This window comes from Vombatus ursinus, unplaced genomic scaffold (genome assembly GCF_900497805.2).
Source record: "Vombatus ursinus unplaced genomic scaffold, bare-nosed wombat genome assembly UNPS02014810.1, whole genome shotgun sequence".
NCBI classification, from domain to species: domain Eukaryota; kingdom Metazoa; phylum Chordata; class Mammalia; order Diprotodontia; family Vombatidae; genus Vombatus; species Vombatus ursinus.
In genome coordinates, this window is record NW_020954588.1 from 1,787,460 (window position 1) to 1,800,721 (window position 13,262).

The following is a 13,262-nucleotide window of genomic DNA, read 5'->3' on the forward strand; positions in this document are numbered from 1 at the left end:
TTTGGCACAAAATTTTTGAAGTCTATTATATGTTAAGGAATAGAATACAGTCAAGGATAGATGAGTTCTTTGGAGATGAGATCATGTTGTACACAGAAGGAAGTTAGAGTTTCTGGGAATTACTAGAGGTCTATAAAAATTTTGCACTGGATGGTAGCTAGGGAACATTTGAAAATGCTTTTGATAAAAATGATTAAGATTGATGAAACAGACTTTAGGCATGTTGATCTTCACAATCATTTGTAATTTTTACTTGTGCAATGAGTTACAAACCACAAACTCATCTGACCCTGTTATTAACTAACCCTATAGGCCAGAAAATTTTGCCTTCCTAGATAATTTCCCTTCCACTTTTAAAAGGAAAATTCTAAATAAACAGAAAGGAACTGTTTTTAAGACCTTCTTAAAAAAAACAACCATATATAATGTCCACAACACAACTTCTGGGAAAGCATAATAAAGATATTTCAGCATGCCAGTCTATAAATCATGATTATGAGCCATCCATCAGTGAGAAGCCATTTCCTCCTTTGAGACTTAGATATGGCAGTTAATCTATGTCTTCCCCAGTTCTTTCAAGGGCTGACTTAATAAAATAACTAAGAATTAAAGGGTGCACCACAAGGATCTGAAATATCCTGAAAATTCAGACACCAAAATAAAAGAGTACATTCCTTGGTCTACTCATAAAAAATGAATTTGCAGGTCCCTTTTAAAATTGCTGAGGTTGGATAGGTATTGAGTAAATAAACCAACAAAGTACGGTCAGAGTCATAACAAAGATTGCTAGGGGCCCCCAGAGGCTCCACATGGGCTTTAGGAAGAGATATTGCAGCTTGAGAACAAAGAATTGAGTTTGGCAAGTAGAGATTAAAAGATCAACTAAAAAAGGAGAATATGGAGAATTAAAAAAAATTAAAATAATTCTGAACTTAAGTCTATGTTCAAAATGAGGGAAGTATATAGGGGCTACGTGATAAGGCAAGGTTGAGGAGTAGTTGACTTAACGACTATTTTCTACTGATGTACTTGGCACTGATACCTGTCCCTACTCTGAAGACTTTACCAGTGAGACCTAAGCTATTCATGATTAAGACTGTGCTTAACAATTATGAGCTCATGGTTGGAAAAAAATCAAACTGTTCCCAGGAATTTCAATGCTCCTTATACCCCTACTCCCTACCCCTTTTCAACCATTTCCGGGCTTACTACTATTCAAGGCTTTGATTTTTTTTTTAATTACTGTTTGAAATTAATGGTAAATATTTGACACAATTTTAAAGTATGGTAGACATTTATTTCCCCTTCATCTCAGCCAAGGCCATACTTTCTAGCTCCGTCTCTCTATAATCACAAAAAACAAGTTTGAAGCGGGGGGGCATGGCTGATTTGAGACACACTGAGATCTACCTCTTCACCCCAACACTCAGATGGAGACACACAACTGAATGAACCTCTGGCATTTGTGGGGAGCTGCCAAGCATTGCACAGACAGAAATGAGGTCATTGTAAAATGAGCACAGCCACCATATCATGTAATAACAGACACAAAGAGGAAGATGACTCAAAGCGGTGAACAAAGAACTTTCAAGATATTTTAAAGAAGCAAATAAGAAGATACATGAAGAGTAAACCTTAAAACATTATACAAATGAGACATATCATCATTATTACTTCAGTTAAATAAAGTAAATTGAAATGGTAGGTGCATAAACATTTATTCTTGGCTTTTTATGAGTAGCTTTATGGTATTAAAAGATATCATCTAATTCAGTCTTTTCTGAGAAGAGGTAACCACCTCTCCAGGTTATTTGAATATTGACACAACACAGGAATAATTCATAATGACTAGATTTAACTTTGCCTCTGGATTTATGGCAGGTCAGAGTAACCCAGTAGCTATTCAAACATTTGTCTACTGGTCTTTGGGCAATCCACACTTTTCCTGACATCTTAGCAGAAAGCAACTTGTCCATTCCCCACACCTGGAGAGCCTTCCCTCACCCCCAACTCCTGCCTCTGGAATGCCAACCCATCACTAAAGGCCCAATTCAAATACCCTCTCCTCCATAAGGCCTTCTCTGATCACCTCATACTGAAGTGATCTCTCCCTCCATGGTAGAATCCAAACATTTTAGGATAATAGGACCCCAAATTTGGAACTAGAATGGACCTCAAATATTATATAGTGCAAACCCTCCATCATATAAATGAGGAAACTAAGGCCTAAAATGTTTAAAGTGATTTGCCCAAGGTCGCAAAGCCAGTAAATAAAACAAAAACAAAACACACACACACACACACACACACACACACACACACACACACACACACACACACACACACACACACACCCTGGGATTTGGATCCAGGTTCTCTGACTCCAAATTCAGTTCCTTTTCCATTACATCATGCTCATTTGTTTATACCTCCTGTATGAGAATTATATTCTCAAAATATACTTTGGATTATATTTGTTTTCAAACACATCTTATGCCCCTCCTCCCAAATACATTTTAAGTTTCTTGTAGGGAGGCATTAGTATAATAGAAAAAAAACATGTCTAGCATTGAAGAGCTAGCCAACTGAGCCCATAGGAACTGGAGAATTTGTCTCACCCTGTGCTGTGCCCAGCCATGGAATCTGGATTGTATTCAGTCCTGGGTGACTGCCTCTGTGGAGAGGAGGTTCCCTTTTCTCAAATTCGATGGCTAATTAAGTTCCCCATTCTGGATACCTTAGAGAAAACTTTAATTATAGTGAATATGATTATGGTTCACAAGTCTAAAGAGTTCCCTAAAATGGGAGATTTAAAAAAGATAATCATTATAATTGGCATGTATGATGTATTCTTATAAACAAAGGAATGTAAACATAAAAGAATCATAGCATAAATTAAGACGATATAGTAACAATTTATAACTACTGATACAGTCTGCTAGTAGGCTAATGTTTAAATGTCATCAAAAATACAAAACTATTTTACGAAACTCCTAATCAGGCATTTTACATTTCACTTGGGTTCTACTGTATCATTCTACTCCAAATCCAAGCCTCCCCAGGACTGTATATTGAATTGCTTCCACTGTTAGCCTTTCCTGTATCTGCTCTGACACCAACAACTGCTCTAGTGAACATCATCTCTCCAATTCTGGCGGACTCTCTCACTTCAATCTCATTGCTCTAGGGCTTTTGAACTCACAAGGTCATCTACTGAGTCAAGTCAATATTTATTATGTGCCTACTATATGCTAGGTACTTTGCTAAGTTTTGGTGATATAAAGAAAGATGAAAACAGTGTCTGATCTCAAAGACCTCCCAGTCTAATGGAGGGAGACAACATGCAGACATATACAACATGCAAATTATATACAAATAAGGTATTTATAGATAACTAGAGATAATCTCAGAAGGAAGGCACTAATACAAGGAGTAGGAAAAGCTTTGTGAAGAAGGTGAGATTTTTGTCTGCGACTTGAAGGAAACCCACAGGCAGTGATAATGAGGGAGAGGAAAGGAAAGAAAAAAAAAAGAAAAATAGAAGGAAAAGACTAATGGGAGCAGAAATGCTGCCCATCTCTCACCCCTTTGCATGGGCAGGTAAAGCAGAAAGCACATGGTTTTCCTCATGGTCACAGACCAGAAATTAAGCTGGAAAATGTCTGTTCTTTTAAAAGATGCTGCCCCAACCCTGACATCACTGTTACTCAGCAGGAGAATCCCTTCAATCATTAGCCAAAAAAAATCCAGACATTCTATCATCCCTTAAAGGAACAATGAATTAATTACATGTTCTTGGGATTTGAAGAAGTTATTAAAAGAGTTCTCCAGAATTATTGAGCTGTTTTGGTTCTGCTACATTTGGGTACAATTCTTTGGTCTCTCACTTATAGTCATGTGACACTGGGCATGCAGATTTTTTTTATTATGCTTTAGGCCTCAGTTTTCTTACTGTTTTCATATGACTAGTCTAAATATCTTTCTGGTAATACATATGTTTAAGTATATATCCTTTTATACTCTATATTTTTGTTGATAAATTTTTGCAATCTACTAACCTGGTTTCATGTAGTTTCCATTGCTATTGGGTATCCCAGAAGTTTAATTCTTTCAAGATTCTCTTGTCCCATGACTTGGGATCATCCAATACTCCTGGGGGGAAAATGATAGTAAAATAAATTGTCAATAAAACTATGAATGCTATCATTACACACAAATATGTAAAGTGGGGGGGAGGGGGAGAAAAAAGAAAAAGAGTTACATGATAACTTTAATATATATTTAAAAGGAGTAGGAAATTGCATATAAGAGAGTTACAGATTTATGTGCAATCATTTCTTTTCTATTCTACTATGGAAATATTCATTTTATTTCTTAAATTCAGAAAAAAATAAACAAAAATTTAAAAAAATATGAATGCCTCTAATATTGTGGAAAGTGAAAGGAAGTTTTTACTTCTGAGTTCCATGTTGTTTAAAGTAATTTAAATATTTTATTCTGCTAGGCAGTGACCTGAATAAATAAAATGCTAATAAATCCAATACTTGACTTTCCAGCATTGCTTCATTATTTTAGGAGATAGACTCCCTGCCAACTGTCTCATTTCCTAGTACTGCATTCCCAGTTTTTTTCCTTTCATTTTTTTCCTTTTATTATGAATTAAGCTAAGAGGAGAGTCCCTTTCACTTCTACTTCTATGATTCTAAATAGGTATTGGTTGATTAAAAACCATGACTACTTCTTTAAAAAGCATCACATTCATATATGATTAATTCTCATTGTCAAAGTTATTATTTGAGGAGTCAATAAAAAATTAAAATATTTGATACCCTCGGGAAAAGGCAAATCATCTTTTTTTTTTGGTGAGGCAATCATGGTTAAGTGACTTGCCTAAGGTCACACAGCCAGTAAGTGTCAAGTGTCTGAGGCCGGATTTGAACTCAGGTCCTCCTGACTCCAAGGCCGGAGCTTTATCTACTGCACCATCTAGCTGCCCCCCAAAATCATCTTTTAACATGTTAAAATGTGAACAGATTTACTTGTTTTGGTACAAATTTAGGAATCAATTCAGCCTTTATAAATTGTTTTGCAAAGTGTCTAATACATAGTTCTCAATCAGAGATAGTTGAGTGTGTATTAAATGTGTATTAAATGAAGATGTTAACACATACGTCAATGTATACATATAAACTTTATTAAATCCTTTATAGAACCTTATGAAATCTTTTCTCCCTTAAATAAATGCAAAATTGAAAAGAATGAAAATCTTAATTCTTCTCTGAATGACCTATGCTGGTAAAATGATACCCTAGGGCTCATGCATAAACACATTATTGTATTTTATTAGGAACAAGGATGTTTTAATGTGTTAATTTTTACAGTCTTCATTATTTTTAATTTATAATTTGAACTGAGGCTAAAGTGTTTTATTGTATTTGTTGTCTACATCATACATTATACTTGGAGGCATCGCCAGTAAATTATGTTCAAATGATCACTTTGTTATATATATTGTACATAAAAGATAGCATGCTGGCCTTGGAGGAAGGAAGATCCAAGTTCAAAAGTGTGTATACTTGGTAAGTGTAAGTTGCCTAACTTATACGCACCCATGCAACTCTCTAAGAGAAGACATTTCAAAAAGAAAATGCCAACTAATGTCAATAGATTAAGTTTCCATATTGGGAGTTCCCCATTCTAACCAAATTACAGGTCTTGACCAAAAAGTAAATGAATGAATGAAATGAAATAACAGTAGATAGCAGTTCGTAGCCATTAGGTCTCAAATGACCTTTCTTTCTCCCTTTGTTTCTTTCTTTCTCACTTCCTCTCTTCTTCTTCCCACCTCCCTTCTATCCTTTTCCCTTTCTTTTTCTATTCATTCATTCATTCTTACTTTCTTCCTTCCTTTCTTTCTCTATTTGTTTTTTCTATTTTCTCCTTCCTTTTTCTTTCTCTATTTTCTTTCATTCTTCCATTTTTCTCCTTCCTTTTTTCCTTCCTCCTTCCTTCGTTCCTTCCTCCCTCCCTTCCTTTCCTTGTCATTTAGTCTTATCAAATCTGTTGATAAATATAAATTAAAAAAAAAAACTTTGAGAATGAAAAATTTTCCCTTTTTGAGATTGATCTATAATATTAAGGTATTATATAGTAAGGTAAAAAGATTGATTTCGATGCCTAGGTAGCAACAGTACTTCTATAGCAGTACTATGCTATTTTCAAATACTGGCAGGGTCCCATATAATGTTAGGATTTAACTGAATTGCAAACTGTTTATTGTCTTTATATACTTACTCAAGTGCATCAAAAAAAGGAGGAATTCTTGAGGTAAATTTGACGATTTGATCAAATACTGAAAATATTTGTGTCACACACTGTCTGTGATCTTACCACATGACTCTTGGTTGAACTTCCTGCTATAATCAACTTTAGTTATGACATTAGTTATCCCCCAGATAATCTATTGGGGGAAATGTTGGAATGTTTAACTGCCACCATATTAAATTCATATCTTTCACCTGTTATCTTAGTCTTTCAAAATTTCTATAAAACTGCCTTTTATTGTTTTTAAAAGCAAGATAATCAACCAAATTCAGCTAAATTCAACTGAAAAAGGTTTTGGATTTTAATACAGTTTGAGTTTAAATACTATGTGAAAATGTGGTCATGGGACATTTTTACACTGGAAGCTCTTAGCATTTCAATTGAGAATATCATAGTAGGTAAAAGTTGATGGGGGGGTGTTAGCTGAAAAAAAAATTTCCTTGCAGCTGGGGCCATTAAATATAACAGCCAGATTAGGCAATAACACTTCCACAAACTGATGCAATTATAACAGTAAAAGCAAACTTCATTCGTACAAGGGCTCTGAGGTCATTGAGCAAGTCTAGTTGTGACCATAGATCTCTATTTCTGCCAGAAAATGACTCTTAGAACAGTTTGGTGGCACTTAATGTCATGTGTGGGTTTTTCAAATCCAGTCCAGAGAGAGAGGGACTGCATCTATTGATAGCATATGTGCAATTTCTCTTTAGGGCCTGGATTTTCTCTGAAGTTCAGAGTTTCCATTAAAATTGCTGACTAGCATTTACCTTGCCACTTCTGTTGCTGCCTGAGAGAGCTTGGCAATAGGTCATAATTGATATGAGTTTGATGTGTGGTCATTCAAATCCTGAATCATTTGATCCTAAGTTGGAAAATTCAGAGTGCATTGGGGGAAATATGATGTCTGTTAGACTTCTCCAAGTGGATATCTCGTCCAAAACTGAACTCATTACTTTTTCTCCAAAACCTCCACTCTTCTTAACTTACCTAGTATTATAGAAGTCATCCTCTATAACAAGTGTGGAGAACCTGTGGCCTTGAGGCCACATGTGGCTTTCTAGGTCCTTGGGTACAGCCTTTTGACTGAGTCCAAGTTTTATGGAACAAATTCTTTTACTAAGGGGATTGTTCTGTGAAGTTTGGATTCAGTGCATGTGAGGACCTAAAAGGCATGGCCTCAAGGCCCCAGGTTCCCCACCTCTGCTCCATATTGTTTCCAGTCACCAGAGCATGCCACCTACGTCATATCCTCAACTCCTCACTCTCTCACAACCACCATCACCATCAACACCACCACCACAACAACAACCCTTAACCAATCATTTCTATCTTCATGGAAGGCTACTGCAATTGTGTACTGGAGAAGAAATTAGGGCCTGAAGAAATGTGGTAGCTGCGTGATTAGAAAGAAGGGGGCACACGAAAGAGATGTTGTGAAGATAAAACCAAAAAGATTTGCTAATTGATTGTCTATAGCAGGTAGGAGGGATTGAAGAGTAAAGGAGGATTTAGAACACACAAAAGTGGTGAATGTAAGGATGGTAACAAAACCAGAGAAGATAGAAAGGGTGGTAGTTTGTGGAGAGGAGTGTGTAGCAGATTCTATTTTGTGAATATTAATTAGAAGTGCCTATGTGACATCTAGTTAAAAGTTAAAAATACCCAACTGGCCTACTGGCTGTTCCTCATAGAAAATATTCCATCTTCAGTTAGTGATATGGAGCAGAGAGAGGTTAGATTTGTAGATCAGGGAGTAATACATATCTAGAGTATATTTGAATCCACTGGAGCTGATGAGATCAATAAAAGAGAAAATATAAGGGCTTAATACAGTCATAATCACATAACATATTCAAAAGGCTACAGATATACCCCTCACATATAATATTAGACAATGAGAATCACATCTTCCAAAATCAAAAAGAAGAACTCATAACAGTGGTTAATAGGGGTTGTTCACCAGTAAGTATGTCGGGGTTGACACAAGGCACCCCAACATTACTGTTACTATTACTAGGAAAGAAATCATGAAACAAGCTTTTATTAAATGCCTACTATGTGTCAGGCACTGTGTTAAGCTCTTTACAAATGTTATATCACTTAATACTGTAGTGTGATCATCTGGGTAGAACTTAGTGTGAATGAATGTTTGCACTATGTTCCAAAGTTCACCTGTGCAATTATGTAAAACACTGTCAGATAAAATATGTCTGAGTGATTCCTTTTCCTCTATAATCAGTTTAGTTATGGCTTATTAAGTTCAAAGTGTTTTCATAGTTGGGCATGCATCATTTAGCTCCTGAACATTTACCAGGAAAACATTTCAAACCTTATTTGCAAGAAAAAAGCTGGACAAATGCCCATAAAAGCAAGATGAAAGTTCAAAAGAGGCCCCAGTAGCAATCCATTGGAGTCTGTGGTATATGGGAAAACAAGCTGTTACTTCTTCCAGGTTTCTGTAACTAGGAGCTGAGGGTATGTGAGCAGAGGGCCAGCATTGTGTTGTGGAAAGTCTGGATAAAAATTAGACACAATAATTATAGCTTACCAAGATGGAAAGGGACTTTGAAAGATCACATTATACATTGCCCTAGTTCCTTCTTTCTCAATGTGGATCTCAGAATTTATCATGGCTTTGCTATACTTTTGCTAATGTATTGGCAAATATAATATCAATGAGAGTTCATCTATAAAAATATAATTTTCTAAGCCTAAATCACAGGGAAGAAAAACTAATAAGGTATAGTAAAATATATTATAAAGGTGTGTGTGTGTGTGTGTGTGTGTGTGTGTGTGTGTTTGGCCACAAGGTGTAGCAGAGTTAGGGAACGGGACAGCAATATGGGAATATGGGACAATGATAGAGTTTTCATTCCTCTTCAGGTCCTATTTTATTAAGATGAGTCCTACAGTGTGTTTTACCTGAAATTGTAATATAGAATAGCATGAGAAGACTTAGTTGCCCCTCACTTTTTTATTTTTCCCGGATGCAACAAAACACTATATAGTTATATGTTATTCTTTCATAAACATTAATAGACTTTCCAGGTTCTACACATACATGTCCTAAGAATAAAAGGGCAAAGGAAAAAATAGAGAAACACTGAATAAAGTGAACCACAATACATACCTACTTCTGAGAAAAAGCCTCTGCTAGATCACTCTGATGTTATTTACTATTTTATAACTCTGCTACCCATTTTGGAGTTGCTTAAATATGTAGAAGACTATTCACTTGTAATATTTTCTATAGTTACAACATTAACAAATTAATTTATCAATTAACAATTAAGAGCCAGCTATGTACCAAGTATTGTCACAGGTGTTAGGGATGCAAGACCAAAGAATAAAATGAAATAATCCTTACCCACATGGAGTTTATAATCTAATGGGCTCTAATTAATAACCGATGTAAGTCACAGAATAAGAAACTTTGCAGATCATCTAGTCAAACACTTCCACACCCCCAATCCCTTCCTACCTTTTACACATGATTAAGCTCCTCTTAGCAATTGATTATACCATTATCTTTTTTAATCTGATATGAGCTCCATAAAAAAAAAGAAGAACTGTGTGGACCTGAAGGGATAATATACTGCTTTGAGGCTAAAAAGCAAGCTAATTATTGTGACAAGCTGCAGCTCATTATATCTCTAGAGAAAAGGGAGGTATAGGAGAAGGCTGTGACATGGGAAAAGATCATCCACTAAACCATTATCCCTGCCTTATATAGTGAAGAAATAAACACTGCCTGGGAAGAATTCGGCTCTGTCCAATCCATCAGGGAAGGGGGATTACACTCCTCAGTGAGAGGGTGGTGCAGGTGGGACAGGTAGAGGACTATGAGTCATATACCCTTCACTCTAGGTTGGCACTCTGGGAAGAGAAGGAATTCCACCACCAACACCTGTTTATAAATATGGTTTCAAATGTTCCAGTAGCCGCCACGCTTCTCTCCTGGAGCTCACCTCCCCACCACTGTGCTGGCAGGTCTGTATCTGACCTGAGTGAATTCCCCAAGTATTATCTAATTTAGCGAACTGTGTCATGCTGGACACCTAGGAAAAACAACAATGGCAATGTGCATTGACTTCTGATGCTTCTCTTCTGAGCACAAAGGTACCTTACCTTCAACTTTCAACCAAATTTGTCCCATTTGCAAGATTGTCAGTTATTCCCTTTCTTCTGTTTTTTTTTTTTAATTCAGTACAATTCCCAGCCACATAGAAACCTTAGCATTAGTTGGACTCATGGATATACACTACGAATTTGATGGTCCTCCATCTAAGCTCACTGGCTTGGTTCATTATCACTGTCTAATATCACTGAGGCTTCTCAGTATTTTAAAAAGTAAAGAGCCTTCATTTACAAGAGCTAAATAATGACTTTTGGTGTCCTATAATTGATTTTCATGGACTCATGCTAAAAGAAGAGGTACAGTATTCCATTACTGCCACGAGCTTCAACAATCAATCTAAATAAATGCGTTTTCTTTGTAGACCTTAATCAATACAAATTTATTTGCAGAGTACTTACATGGGAAGAAAAAATACCAAAGATTGGATAAGTTTAGTCCATTTGTTGCACTGAAACATACTTTTGGGGAGGGGGCAGGGAGGGAGATGAAACGTGTGCAGAACTTAAATATTTTTGAGTTATAAAAGTTAAGAACATTCTCTACCATCCTTACATTATGTCATTTTGAGATCTTGGCCATTAAAAACTGACATTAGCAACAAGAACAATATTAAAAAAAAAGTATCCCGGGTCTGCTTGCTAGTTATAATACAAGTTTCAAATAAATGTTTTAAAATAAATCATTCAGGATTTATATAGAAAGGATTTAGGAGAAACATAGGATAGTGATCCTAACAATCTGACCAAGAAGTAACTTCTAACCCAGTTAGTCATTTTTAGAGGCATTTCAGGCATATAGCTATGCAGCCATATCTTGTAAAAGCTATGTTTTATACCTTAAAAATGGTTATAATGTATTCATTATTGTCATTTTCATGTAACAACTACATATTATGGGTTTAATATACCACTAATTAAATAGTAATAAAGAAATAATATGTGGCAAGGAAATTATATTTATTAAATTTAAAAATATATTTTATTCAGTAAGAAGCAGTTATGTTTGGATGGCACAGTGGATAGAGTGCAGGGCCTCAGATCAGGAAGAGTCATCTTCATGAGTTCAACTCTGGCTTCAGACACTTAGTAGATCTGTGACCCTGAGCAAGTCACTTAACCCTCTTTGCCTCAGTTTCCTCATCTGTAAAATGATCTGGAGAAGAAAATGGTAACCACTCCAGTATTTTTGCCGAGAATACCTCAGCAATTTTCATAAAGATCAGGTCTGATCATGTCATTTCTGGGAACAATAAACATTATTGGCTCCCTATAACCTCTAGAAGGATGTATAGGGTATTTAAGGAGGACCAGCATCTTTGATGTGAGGGCTTGCTGAGCCCTTTTCAGGGCTGCTTATCCACCTTTGGTGTCTACCTGGCATTCAACTCTCACCTGTGGCTCCAAGAAGCAAGCACAGTGACCACACCTCAGTAAACCATCTCACCAGATGGGCTAAACCACGTTAAGTGTAACTGATGGGCCACAAACCCATCGGTGAGTTAGGAGAGTGTCTACCCCAAGCATGCAAAGACTTCTGCCAGTGGAATGGGCAGATCAGAAAAATTTGTTCTAACAGCCATGAAGGCAACTGAAGCAGGAGGTGTGGAGTGTTCAGAACTTGATCAGACATCAAAGGCACCACGGTTATCTACTTCACCCTAGGCCATCGCCAGTAGTCTTGACTTTTGTCTCGGCACTGGACTTCGATGACTCTGGAAAAGAGAGTGAGGCTGACGGCTTTGTGCAGTTCTTCCTCATTTAAATGCAATTTACCCATGAGTCAAGATATCACCCTTGATGTCATTAATCATCTTTGAAAACAAAAGACAAACAATAATGACCTCTAGAAGCATAGTAGGCCCTTCATAAATGCTTGTTGATTTGTCTTTAAAATTAAAACTCCAGGGCAGACCCACTGAGCCAGGGAGCAAGCAGACATCTGCCCGACCACCTACCATCCACCACCACCGCCAGCCACTGACCATGGACCTCAGTTCCTTGTGCCATGTCCAGCAGTTCCAATGTCACTGCCATGAGGAAGGTGGTGCAGCAGCTCTAGCTCAAAATCAGGCTACCCTGTGTGAAGGTTTCTCACTGTGCTGCTGATCTGAAACAGTTTCGCCTGCAAAATGCCCAAAATGATCCCCTTCTGAGTGGGGTGTGTTCCAGCACTAATCCTTTCCGGGACCAGAGAGTCTGTTCATTCCTGTAGCAAGATGACCTTAAGTTACTTGGGAAGGATCTCTGTATCCACTCTTCATATGTGGATCTGTGAAGTGATGTGATGTTCTGTGATGGGAATTGTGAGTATTCAAAGGAGAGAGAATTCTAAAGCCCGCACAAAAGTTTAATCTGTATGTGTGTAACAATGTGCCAAGTTAATCATCCAAATTTCAACTTGTGTCGGATTTTCTCACTTACCTCTGAATTTTCAGTGATTTCTGTTTTGTACACTGTATTCTTGCCAGTGTAAAGTATTCAGATGAAAAAAAATACAAACTCTCTTGTTTGTAATGAAAAGTTCCTCATAGACTTGCCCCAGCCTACATTTTTGATATTTATTTCATAATACTCTCCTTTATACATTCTATAGTTCCATTAAATTGTCCTGATTGTTGTTGTTGTTTTAATATGTAATATTACGTTTCCTATCTGTTTCTTTGCAGTGGCTATCTGTCATGCCTAGAAAGAGATTCCTCTCCATCTGTGCCTCTTAGAATCACAAGATTCCTTCAAAATTCAGCTCGTGTCACCTTCTACAGAAAGCCTTTTCTGAGATCTCCTAGTTGTTAGTACTTTCC

The 13,262-nt window shown here is 36.7% G+C and overlaps 1 pseudogene; it reads left to right on the top strand.

The window, feature by feature from the left end:
• The first annotated feature begins 12,466 nt into the window (after window positions 1-12,466).
• LOC114052957 lies at window positions 12,467-12,673 on the top strand (annotated as a pseudogene).
• The last annotated feature ends 589 nt before the right edge of the window (window positions 12,674-13,262 follow it).